Source organism: Dama dama, chromosome 12 (genome assembly GCF_033118175.1).
Source record: "Dama dama isolate Ldn47 chromosome 12, ASM3311817v1, whole genome shotgun sequence".
NCBI classification, from domain to species: Eukaryota; Metazoa; Chordata; class Mammalia; order Artiodactyla; family Cervidae; genus Dama; species Dama dama.
The window spans coordinates 48,308,512-48,321,910 of NC_083692.1; the positions used below are offsets into that span (position 1 = coordinate 48,308,512).

General features: G+C 39.7%; 1 protein-coding gene across 1 annotated transcript in view; it reads left to right on the top strand.

Annotated features, from left to right (window-relative positions):
• Window positions 1-13,399, top strand: part of TEX9 (testis expressed 9) — a 215,917-nt gene that overhangs the window by 65,851 nt on the left and 136,667 nt on the right. Inside the window, exon 3 of the mRNA XM_061157226.1 lies at window positions 1,468-1,553. The gene's annotated coding sequence lies outside the window, so the exon portion shown is untranslated. The remainder of the gene's footprint in view (window positions 1-1,467; window positions 1,554-13,399) is intronic.

Sequence of the window (13,399 nt, forward strand, 5' to 3'; positions counted from 1 at the left end):
TTTATACTCCCCTGTTAACAAATCATGGCTGTGAGCTGCCCTGGAAGGGGCATGACCATGGGCTAGGCACTATCTGTACCTGAGGCTGATCCCACGAGTGCTGATAGCTGAAGACTGCCTGCTGACAGCCCTTCCAGCAGCTGGAGTTGCAAACTCTTTCCATGAGCGAGAATCTAGAGAGCGTATCCTGACCTTCACGGTGGGTGAGGCCGTATCTGAAGAATTTTGGTGGAAGTCTCCTCCTTCGTAGTATCATAGTATCAGCTCCATTGTCGTCGTGTGTTACTGGGTACAAGGCTTAACCACTCACTAACTGTATCCTTTGAGAGCTTTGATTAACTGATATGAGATCCCACATAGTATCTCCTTAGACTGAAGGACCCACCTTATGGCAAAGGAGATGAGGCAACTTGTAGTTGAATATAGAATCCACTGGTTCTACCATATATAGCACAAACCAGGAGCTGTCAGCCTAATAATGTGGTGGAATGGCATTTTAAAGCATTTGTGGAGGTGCTAGCTGGGAGATGACTCCCAGGTGAGAAAGGGTTACGGTTCTTTAGAATATTATATATATCTTAAAGTGATTATTGTATAGAGCTATGTCACAAGTTGTTAGAATGCATATGTTCAGGAACTAAGGAACAGAAATAGTAGTATATTCCTGCTCAGTCATCCAAATGACCCACTTGGAGAACTTGTCTTCCTATCCTTTCATCTTTAGAATCTGCGGGTTGGGAGTTCTAAATTCTCAGTAGGGTGGGTCCTTCCACCAAGGAACACTGTTATTTAGTCACTAAGTCATGTCCGACTCTTTTGTGACCCCATGGACTGTAACCCACCAGTCTCCTTTGTCCATGGGATTTCTCAGATAAGAATACTGGGGCGGGCTGCCGTTTCCTTCTCCAGAGGATTTTCCCAACCCAGGGATCGAACCCATGTCTCCTGCATTGGCAGGCAGGTTCTTTTCCACTGAGTCACCAGGGGAGCCCACCAAAGAGCACAGAGTACCTCTAAACCTAAAGCTATACCTGCTTCCTGGTCGCTTTGTGATCCTTGTCCTTCTTTAGCAGTTGGTAGGCAAAGAAAATAATTATCACAGTGGAAGGGGTAATGCCTTTCATCATCACGAAGAGGTAGAACTTGATATCTAAAGGAGCAGGAAGAACTGGCTTTGCTTTTCAGGTGATCTGCCATGGCATCTCTTATTATTTTCCTGCCTGATTTAACTGTAAATAGATGAAAATAGTAACCATAGCCTGAGAACGAGGGGAATCAATGATGCAATTGAGGGTCTGCGTTACTACACCAGGCAAATCTATATCAATGGAAACCTTTGCCAATGCAGAGGGGAATCTAGAATGAGTGGTAAAGCAGGGAGATTATGAGTATCTGACCTTGTGATCCAATGCAGCAGCAGAGGGCTGTAGTCTCTCACATTGACCTTCCTTTTGTAACTCTCCCCAGGGATTATGAACACCAGAACGTAGGAGAAGCTGTGACTGGATGGTGTGAACTCACCGTGACAGCAGACTGAATCTGAGCAGTACCAGGTGTGGATGACATTTATTGCTATTGACGACCCATGCATTTGTGCTTTCCCAGGTTAGTGCATCTAGCCTTGAGCTGCCGCCAGTGTGGTTGATACTGGCTCACAGCTGCACCCAAGCCTGGAGAACTGCCTTGGGCCACTAGTTTCAGCCTCATCCAGTAACTCTGGGAAGGAATCCCTCCCCTCTGGTGGCCCCAAACCAGTGACTGACTGCTTTGGAGATACAAAGCCTCTTCTCAGGGTGGGTCAGGTCTCAGGTGCAGTCAGTGCTGGGTACCTAGTCTGTCTATGTGCAGTACTTCAGCTGAAACCATTTCTTTATATTTGTATATATTTTGTATATATCTTTATTTTGTGTGTATAAATATTTATATATATATTTTTGGGGGGGAATCACTGCAGATGGTGACTGCAGCCATGAAATTAAAAGACACTTGATCCTTGGAAGAAAAGCTATGACCAATCTAGACAGCATATTAAAAAGCAGAGACATTACTTTGCCAAGAAAGGTCCATCTAGACAAAGCTATGGTTTTTCCAGCAGTCATGTGTGGCTGTGAGAGTTGGACTATAAAGAAAGCTGAGTGCCAAAGAATTGATGGTTTTGAACTGTGGTGTTGGAGAAGACTCTTGAGAGTCCCTTGGACTGCAAGGAGATCTAACCAGTCAATCCTAAAGGAAATCAGTACTGACTGTTCATTGGAAGGACTGATGCTGAAGCTGAAGCTCCAGTACTTTGACCACCTGATGCAAAGAACTGACTCATTGAAAAAGACCTTGATACTGGGAAAGATTAAAGGCAGAAGGAGAAGGGGATGACAGAGGATGAGATGGTTGGATGGCATCAATGGATCGATGGACATGGGTTTGAGCAAGCTCTGGGAGTTGGTAATGGATAGGGAAGTCTGGTGTGCTGCAGTCCATGGGGTCGCAGAGAGTCGAACACAATTGAGCAACTGAACTGATATATACATATATATATATATATATATATTTTTTTTTTTAATTTTATTTGGTTGTGCTGAGTCTTAGTTGTAGGGTGTGGAATCTTCAGTCTTTGTTGCAGCATGTGAGATCTTTAGTTGCAGCATGTGGGATCTAGTTCTTGGACTTGGGATAGAACCTGGGCTCCCTGCCTTGGGAGCTTGGGGTCTTAGCCACTGGACCACCAGGGAAGTCCCCTGAAAGTATTTCTTTGCTTAGCATCTTCCCTTTTACTACCATGCCCCCCCCTCACATCCTGATGGCTTTCTGCTGAGAACACTTCTTCAGTAAATCACTTATACAAGAGTCCTTGCAACTAACATGGTCTCCTCTTCACTATGTCCAGAAAGAAAATTCCCAGGCAAGAATTCTTACTGGCCTGGTATGCTTTGCTATGCAGTAGAGAATTAACCTTACCTGAAGAGAGGTCAGGGGCTTCCTGGGTAGTACTACTGGTAAAGAACCTGCATACCAATGCAGGAGACGTAAGAGATGGGGGTTTGATCCCTGGGTCAGGAAGATCTCCTGGAGGAGGGCATGGTAGGGCACTCCAGTATTCTTACCTGGAGAATCCCCATGGACAGAGGAGCCTGGTGGACTACAGTCCATAGGGTCACAAAGAGTTGGACATGACTGAAGTGACTTAGCATGCACACACACAAAGAGAGATCTGGCCTTTCCCCTCAACTACAGGGAGGTGACCTTGGAATGTCTGGCCTGACAGAAGTGTTTTTGTCTGAGGGTTTTGGCCCACAAGTTAGCAATCTAAAAATGTGATTTTTGATGGGAGCTTTGGGCTGCTTGATAGCAGTTTTGGCTCCAGAAAGGACTGGAAATTAAAGATAACAACCCAACCTCTTGAAGTGGCTGAGGAATAAAGGTCAGCCACATAGACAGTATATGATGGAGCCCCCAAGAAAACTCTAAATACCAGAGACTGGGGTAAGCATCCATGGCTGGCCATGCATATTGTTGCACACCATAGCCATAAAGAGTTAACACCGTCCATGGCTCTGTGTGAAGAGGACAACCAGAAGCTCTGTGTTCGGACCCATCCTGGACTCTGCCCTATGCAGGTGTCTCTTCCCTTGGCTGATTTTAATCCCAGTATTAATCTGTAACTATGGGTGTAATAGCTTTTGGAGCATCCTGAGCCCTTCCAGTGAATTCTCAAAACTGAGGGTGGTTAGGGGAATTTCCCCACATTTGCAGCTGGTATCCTAAGTGGCAGCTGTCTTGTCTGGACACTGTTCCTCCTAAGTGTTCAGTTGGCTAAACTCTCATACCTGGCTTGGATCTCATCTTCACCTCTGGAACTATCATCACTAGGGCTAAGTGAATGCCACCCAGCAGTACATTTGATTGGAGTCGAGAGGGAGGGCAGTTGGCAGAGTGGACAAAGAGATACTTAGTTTCAGCAGCATTTTCTGGGACGTGGCATCTGCCCTGCCCAGAGGGAAGTTGGCCTCTCTACTCAGATTATTGCGGATGCTGCTTCCTCTACTGTCTTCTCTTTCCTGCATCAGGGACAGACACTCCTCCTCCTTGCAGATGCCCAATGTATGCTTTTATTGACACATCTAATTCTATTTTGCTTGAAAATCAGTGATGTCTTAGTATTGAATCTTTGTTTATCTGATTCAAAGATATAACTCCTATACTATTTTTAATCTCTGAAATTGAGTTTCTAAAGTGTTTTGTTACATTGAAATTTCTGTGTAAATAGAGGTAGTATGGCATCCATAGGATTGTGTTTATAATTTTTAAAGATCTGTGGTAATTTTCTTATAAATTTTTATTATCCTAGTTACTGTCACTTCATCCTTAGTTTCCGCTGTTACAGGTGTTCGTTGATGTTGGGAGCTGGGAGAAGGCTCCATGACTATTTCCCAAGGATATGAAGGAAATTTAATTTGGAATTTGAATACTGGCAGATTTTAAACACAAGTTCTCTTTCACTTAGGATTTAGTTTAGGAACTGGGTAATCATCTGTAGACCAAGTGAGAGAGTAAAAAGGCAGACACTAAGAACCAAGAAACAGATTGAGAAGAGTCGATATTATTGAAAGATTTCACTAAAATTCTGAGTGAGAAAGGACGGGTTAGCATTAGGACATCACAGTAGCAAAGACTTGTATTTTATTCTCATTTTCCTATACATATAGTAAAGTAAGCTTAACTATATATACATAGGTGAATTTTTTGCTTAACTGATAATAAATCTATATATTTTATTCTATAATATAAGACTGTTTGTTTCCTCTGCTGCTTTACTGACAGCAGACCCGGTTCAGCACCTTGTTAGCTAGGTGTGGGGCCCTTTACTGTACTTCTTTGAGTTTCAGTTTCCTGTCTGTAAAATAGCAGTAAGTCTAAGTACCCTGTCAGCTCTTGCAAGCATTATAGATAATTTATGAAAAGTACTTAGGCCAGTAGAGGTGCTCAATAAATGTTTGTTACTATTCGCTCTCACAACATTTTGAGTTTAAAAAAAAAAATCTCACCAAGTATTCTTAAGGAGACACCACTCTGGCGTCCTAATTGGATGTACCAGTTAATCAGAACCCTTTTTTGAATGTACCCAGGTACACACCATTCTTTTCAGGTTTCCATCCTCTCTGTATCATGGGTTATTTCTTGAGGATTGAGCTTTTATAGGCTTCTGCCTCCTCTGGCCCTGCTCTTTTGAAGGCACCAATACCCTTAACCTGACGTTCAGCTCCACCAGGTTCCTGACCATCCTGCTGCCATTGCTTTTATCTTTGTTTCTAACAAATAATTTTAAAAATCAGATTCAAACCAGAGTTGTTGGAATATGGGATTAGTCCTATTGCCTTAAGCCTGGATGTTGTGTGCCTGGGAAGAGCCCTGGCTTCTCGTATGCCCTAGAGCCCAGGTTCTGCTTATTTCTCTGTGTTCTTCCAGGCCATTTGACTGGATTTCTGTCTCCATTAACTATTCAGATCTCGAGTTCCCCTTTGGAACGGGAGCACTAAACCAAATCCATGTGAATGAGACCCTATGAGCCTATTCTTGAGGTGTGAATCCTGTGCTCCGTAAATCAAGGCTTTGTTAGTTTTCTCATCCCAAGACCCCAAACCACCACCTCTTCTGAGTTCATTTTTTTCTAATTTCTATACCCCTGTCCTCTGAAATGGACCAACTCTCACTGCCAGTGTGAGTCAGTGAGGAAATTGCTATTTGAACAATAGCTCACAGCCCCATGACCCAACCTATACCTAGATCTGTTCCTCCTATTGCCTCCTGGATTCATGCCCAGTGTACCTCAGGGTCAAACTCATGCAAGTGTCAGGATTGATAAATGCGCTCAGGTATTATATCTTCTAAAAATTCACATAAATTACATTCTATATAGAGCTTTGTAGAGCTGCCTGCTATCTACTGTATTACATGTGTTCTTTTAAAATCTTCCAATTATCTAATTTTGTGACAGTCATTCTAGTTTGTTACTGAGTTGCAAATTCTGTTTTAGAGCCCTAGGAAAATTGCACACGTTGTTTTAATTATTATCAATTTGGTTGTCAGATTTTCAAGATGAAGCCTTTGTGTTTCAGGGTTATTTAAAGCTAGGGCATTGAAATAATTGGGGATTTTTCAAGAATCACTCTTTATGACCCAATTTTAAAGTTATTTTAAATGATAACATTAAAAAGAATTATTAACAAGTCTCTACTCTATCCCCTTGGTCTACAGTTATCTCACAGTTATATAAAAAGCTGATTGCTAGCCAAAAATATCAGTTTTCACTGTGTAAAATACAACATCAACCCACTTGTCTGCATTGGGAGAAGCAGAGGTTGAGTAATCCAAAAAGAATTTATATTTGTCTTTTGGATGCTTTTGTCCTTAAATTTGAATATGAGTGAGTCTGATGTCTAGGGAATTCATGTCAAAATAATGAAGCTGTATTATAAAGATCTCAAATAGGGACGTTGATGTGTTCAATTTTTTTTTTTTAGTTGCTTTCCCAGGTTAAAAGAAGCAAGTTAAGCTGAACTATATTCCTCATTGGAAGATTAGAATATTGAACACAGATGTTAAATCATGGGTCTGGGAAGAATTCTGTAGCAGATTAGAAGCTGCTGAAGTAGGGATTTTTAGATCCCTATTGGGTTACAAATTTAGATCCCTATTGGGAAACAACAACAAAAAAGGAAGATGGATTATGCCATAGAAAGAAAAATTAGAGAAAATATGCAGAAATTCTGTAAATAGAACAGGGATGATGTCTTGCCAAGTATTATGTTGGCTTAGAATATACCTACCAAATTCTGCATATTGCACATCAAGGAAGTAGAGGTAAATTGGAGAAGAAAGTGAAATAATGAACTAATGAAATAAAAACTTTGAAGGTTAGGGCATTTCTTATGTCCCAGTATGTAAGAAATGCACATATGCACAATATCTTTTTTAAATGCTCTTTTGTATCATCTGAATAGTTTTTTTAAATCATATGTATCTTTTACTACCCAACAACAAACTTGAAAATAGACACCTTGAATTTGAAAATATATAGAATTTGACAGTAACAGCCAATGTTTCTCCTAATGGTGAGTACCTAACACTCTACCTAGTGAGTTTAATTTGCCACAGAATTTCTAAACTAAAAGACAGAATACTTTGTTTATACCTTTCCAACTAGACAGTACATGCCTTAAGGCAAATTACTCTCTCATAGATCTTTATACCCATCACAGGCTCTGGGGAAACACCTTGCACATAGTAGGTGTTTCTTTTTGAATGAGTAAAGGCATGAATACGGAATGCATGAGTATCTCTGGTTAAGTCTGGATGCCCCAAATAACAAGAACACAGTAATTTGATCATTTCAGCAATTTTACTGCCCCACCAGATGGCCTCTGCCATGTTAATTGTGTGATCTGCAAGAACAATTATAGCTATTGTGATTTACTTCGTTTAATTCTAACTCGTTTACAAAAAATATTTAGACGGCACCAGAATTGCTTTATTGACCATACCACTTGTTTAATTGGGGTTTTTTTTTTAGATCCTGACCATTGCAACATGCTGGGTCCTGTATGTTCGGTTTTCCTTTCATAGTGGTTCATGGTTTGGTAACACTTTCTTTGCCTCAGCAGATGTACTCTCTCATTTAACTACGCCATGCCATCTTTGTTGTAAATATATACAACACAAATATATACACGTGTATATATATGTGTATGTATAGAGCTTCCCAGGTGCTCTAGTGGTAAACAATCTGTCTGCTGTTATAAGGGATGTATGAGACATGGGTTAGATCCCTGGGTTGAGAAGATACCCTGGAGAAGGAAATGGCAACCCACTGCAGAATTCTTGACTGGAAATTTCCATCGGCAGAGGAGCCTGGCAGGCTACAGTCCATGGGTCACAAAGAGTCAGACACGATTGAGCACACACACATACATACATATATGACACAGGAGATAGTCCTTTACATTTCTAACTGTATTTATTTTAACATCATTGAAGGGAACATTTCGTGCCAAGAGGAGCACAATAAAGGACAGATATGGTATGGACCTAACAGAAGCAGAAGGTATTAAGAAGAGGTGGAAAGAATATACAGAAGAACTGTATAAAAAAAGTATTAATGACCTGGATAACCACGATGGTGTGATCACTCACCTAGAGCCATACATCCTGGAGTGTGAAGTCAAGTGGGCCTTATGAAGCATTGCTATGAACAGAGCTAGTGGAGGTGATGGATTTCCAGCTGAACTATTTCAAATCCTAAATGATGATGCTGTGAAAGTGCTGCACTCGATATGCCAGCAAATTTGGAAAACTCAGCAGTGGCCACAGGACCGGAAAGGGTCAGTTTTCATTCCAGTCTCAAAGAATGGCAAGGCCAATGAATGTTCAAACTACCATACAGTTGTGCTCATTTCACATGCTAGCGAGATTATGCTCAGAATCCTTTAACCTAGTTAGGCTTCAGCATTACATGAACTGAGAACTTCAAGAAGTACCAGCTGGATTTAGAAAAGGCAAGGGAACCTGAGATCAAATTGCCAACATCTACTGAATCATAGAAAATGCAAGGGAATTCCAAAAAGAAAAACATCTACCTCTGCTTTGTGGACTACATTAAAGCCTTTGACTGTGTGAATCACCACAAACTGTGAAAAATTCTTAAAGAGATGCAAATTCCAGACAACTTTACCTGACTCCTGAGAAACCTGTATGCAGATCAAGAAGCAACAGTTAGAACCTGACATGAAACAATGAACTAGTTCAAAATTGGGAAAGGAGTATATCAAGGCTGTATATTGTCACCTGCTTATTTAACCTATATGTAGAGCGCTTCACATGAAATGCTGGGCTGGATGAAGCTCAAGCTGGAATCAAGTTTGCTGGGAGAAATATCAATAATCTCAGGCATACAGATGACACCACCCTGATGGCAGAAAGCAAAGAGGAACTAAAGACTCTCTTGAAGAAGGTGAAAGAGAAGAGTGAAAAACCTACCTTAAAACTCAGCATTCACAAAACTAAGATCATGGCATCTGGTCCCATCACTTTATGGCAGACAGATGGGGAATAAATGGAAACAGTGACAGACTTGTTCACTGTGGATGGTGACTGCAGCTATGAAATTAAAAGACTTGTTCCTTGGAAGAAAAGCTATGACAAACCTAGACAGCATATTAAAAAGCAGAGACATTTCTTTGCTGACAAAGGTCTGTATAGTCAAAGTTATGATTTTCCCAGTGGTCATGTACAGATGTGAGAGCTGGACTGTAAAGAAGGCTGAGTACTAAAGAAGTGATGCTTTCAAATTGTGCTGGAGAAGACTCTTGAGAGTTCCTTGGACTGCAAGGAGATCAAACCAGTCAATCCTAAAGAAAATCAACCCTGAATATTCATTGGAAGGACTGATGCTGAAGCTCCAATACTTTGGCCACCTGATGCGTAGAGCTGACTCGTTGGAAAAAACCTTGATGCTGGGAAAGATTGAGGACAGGAGGAGAAGGGGGAGACAGAGGATGAGATGATTGGATGGCATCATTGACTCAATGAACATGAGTTTGAGCAAACTCTAGGAAATAGTGAAGGACAGGGAAGCCTGGCGTGCTGCAATCCATGGGTTGCAAAGAGTCACACACGACTAAGCAACTGAAGGACTAATTTATTTTAATAACGAGAATTGATTTACTGGCATGTAGCTAGCTAGGCATTTAAGAAATGACTCTTTTCTTTGTTTTCTTAGCAATCTCATCGATGACCTTTCAGGAAAATTAATACTTAGTAGTAATAACTAACATTCATCTTGCCAGCACTGTGCTTGGCTCTTTAAATACCTTATCTTATTTCTTTATTTAAAAATTTTAATATGTGCACATTATTTTATATACATTTATAAATATATAGATATATGTACAAATATATTTGTACATATATATATATACATATATTTATATAAAAATATAAATGTATAAATATATACATCTCCCACTCTTCCACAGTGGGAAGAGCCTGAGAGTCTGGGTGCTTCCCCGTCACTTCAGGATGAGAAAGAGGAACTTAGAGAAACCACTGAAAGAGCTTAATATGCATTCCTGCAGTTTGGGGGACACAGAAGACCGGTGTCAGAATTATATTTGAAAAGTCTAAAAAAATGAGGGCTTAAGAGGAAGTGGTCAATGGCTATAGCTGAGAGGTCAATGCCCTTTAGAGTCTCTGTCACAACAAGAGTTGTGACATTTCCCATGGACCAGATCTGGATGGATAATGTGACAGAGAGTCAGCTTGGGGTTGTCTTAGTTCCTGCCCTGGAGGAAATCTCAGTAAAAGGAGGCCAAAAGTAAACCAGCTGAACCCTCAGGGTGTGGAATAAAAAACAAATGGCTAGCTGGAGTAGAGATGGATTTGAGATATGCAGCAGGGGCGGTGGTGGTGCTAGGGTTTGCAAAATAACCCAAACATCATCTAGGAGAGAAAGAGCCAGATGTAAACAGTGGCCAAGTCTAAAAGGAGCCAACCGCAGTCTGCACCACCATTAGTTAAGTAAGAATTTTCTTGCCCTGCTTTCCTCTCCTCTCCCTCTGCACTCTAGCCTTGGAGAATAATAAAACTGTGGGAAGAGAAGTGCGATGAAAAGGAAGAGAAGTGAATCACATTCCCTTTCCTGACTTCTGGCTTCCCTGACTGCAGGCTGCCCTGGATATAGCCAGTGTGAGCCTGATACAGGGAGGAGAAATCTAAAATATAAATGAAGTTTATAATTTTGTTTATTACATGGAAATACAATTTTTGTTTGCTCATGTATTCATTTTGTCATTCCTTAAATTGAGATATAATGGATGTATAGTATTAGTTTCAGGTGTACAACATAATGACTTGATAGATGTATTTATTGCAAAAATGATTGCCATAATAAGTCTAATTAACATTCATCATTACACAGTTATAAATATTTTTCTTGTGATAAGAACTTTAAAGATTTACTGTCTTCCAGATTTCAAACATAACAAGACAGTATTACTAACTGTAGTCACTATGCCAAACTGCATCCCCAGGAGTGCCACTCTGTTTTTATTCAAAGTTGATAGATCTTCTGTCAACAAGTTTCTTGTTATCAGTAAGGAAAATAATCTCTAAGCAATATACCACATTGCTTCAGTCACTTCAATACTTTTCCTTCAAATTAAACATCTGCCTTAAAAGAAAAGCCACTTTTTGACCTTTCCTTCTTTATCCTCCCTTGAAGGAAATATATTTTGTTTAGTTAGAAATACAAATTGTATACTAACTTTTAAATTTAGTATCCAGGTGTCTTTGGTATAAAGTTATGCAGAAAATGTAGATTTGTCTAAAGATCATAAACCATTTTTTAAAATTTAAATTCATAAGCCATTTTATTTATTTATTTTTTGTTACACTTCTCTCTTCCAAGCTGTCTATCTTGGGCCCACATTTTATAATCAGGAAAATAAGTTATTAATATTTTTTTCACCCTGCCTCTTCTTCAAGCTATCTTATCTATCCCTTTTTTTGGTGCTAAACTTGGAAAAGGAGCCCACACACGTTACCGCTGTCACTTTTTCACTGCTCACTCATTATAATCCTAGCTCTGGTGCACCTCTCTAATGAAACTGCTTTTCAAAGGTCACTGTTATCCAGTCATGAGATTCGAAGGTATTCTCTTACACTTTATTTTTCTGGATCATGTTTGTGACAGTGCTTAACGCAGTGCCCAGTAAGCAGTCAATTGTTAATACATTTAAATTCTTTTCCCACAAGATTTGTCTAATGGTACTGATTAAATGATTAAATATAAAGCATTCTTTGTGTAAAAGATTGAGTCAAATGAAAATTTGTACAGTCTTGGTTTTCCTGTTGCTAATACAGCACAATGCATTTCAACAGTGTTTTTTTTCACTCATATCCAGAGAATGGGGCCCAATAATTTAGAAATTCAACTCTGATTTGTTGTAATTCATCTCCATTCTGAGTAATATAATTATTTAGCTGAAATATAAATAAGTTCTGGGAGTGTAGTGTACAGCACAATGACTATAGTTAATAAAATTATATTTTTGAAAGTTTCTAAGAGAGTAGATAATAAAAGTTCTCATCACAAGAAAAAAATGTATATGAGGTGATGGATGTTAACTAAACCTATCGGGGTGACCATTTTGCAGTATATACATATATTGTTATTTTTTATACACTTGAAACAAGTACAATGTTATATGTCAGGTATATCTCAATAAAATAGGAAAAATGATCTAGTTTCCTGGCAGGGAAAAAACCTCGGTCAACTATGACTATAAGCAGTGAGATACCAGCCTTCTCTAGAAGAAATCAAGCGTGTTTGTTTTCTACATCTGTTACTGTATTTCTGTTTTATAACAAGTTCATTTGTACCATTTCTTTAGATTACACATATAAAGTGATACTATATGATATTTGCCTTTGTTTAACTTACTTCACTTTGTATGACAGTCTCTAGGACCATCCAAGTTGCTGCAAATGGCATTATTTTAACCTTTTGTATGGCTGAGAAATGTTCCATATATAGTATATATGGGGGAAGGGATATATTGAAAGATTGGTATTGGCATACACACTCACAACTGTCTCTCACACACACACACACACACACTCACACACACATACATATATATATATATATAACTAATAAGGACCTGGGCTTCCCAGGTGGTGCTAGTGTTAAAGAACCTGCCTGCCAATGCAGGAGATGCAGGTTCGATCCCAGGGTCAGGAAGATCCCTTGGAGAAGGGCATGGCAACCCACTCCAGTATTCTTGTCTGAAGAATCCCATGGACAGAGGAGACTTGAGGGCTGTAGTCTATAGGGTTGCAAAAGGTTGGACATGATCGAAGCAACTTTGCAAGCAATGGGAAAAAAATCTAAAAAAGAGGGCTATATGTATCTGTATAACTGCCTAACTTTGGGTTCCCCATTCTTTATCACAGCTCGTCTCCCAGTCCAGCTACTTGGACAGCTGTTCAATTTCCCTTACTGGCAACCCCTAGTCCGTCCCACCGGACCACTGCCAACGCCAAAGGGGATAAAAGTTGTTAAACCCTGGGAAGGACATAGCCTCAGATCTGTTATCTAAATTTAGCCTGGTGGGAAAACCAACCAATAAACATTTATTAAATGCCTACTGTATGCCAGACTTTAAAAAAAAAAAATGTTTTATTCATATGTAAATTTACCCTTTTAAAGTGTATAATTCAGTGGCTTTTAGTATATTTGTAAAGTTGTGCAGTCATCCCCATTCTCTAATTTTAGGACATTTTCATCACCCAAAAAGAAGTCTTGTACTTATTAGCATATACTCCTGTCTCCATTCCTCCAGCCACAGAA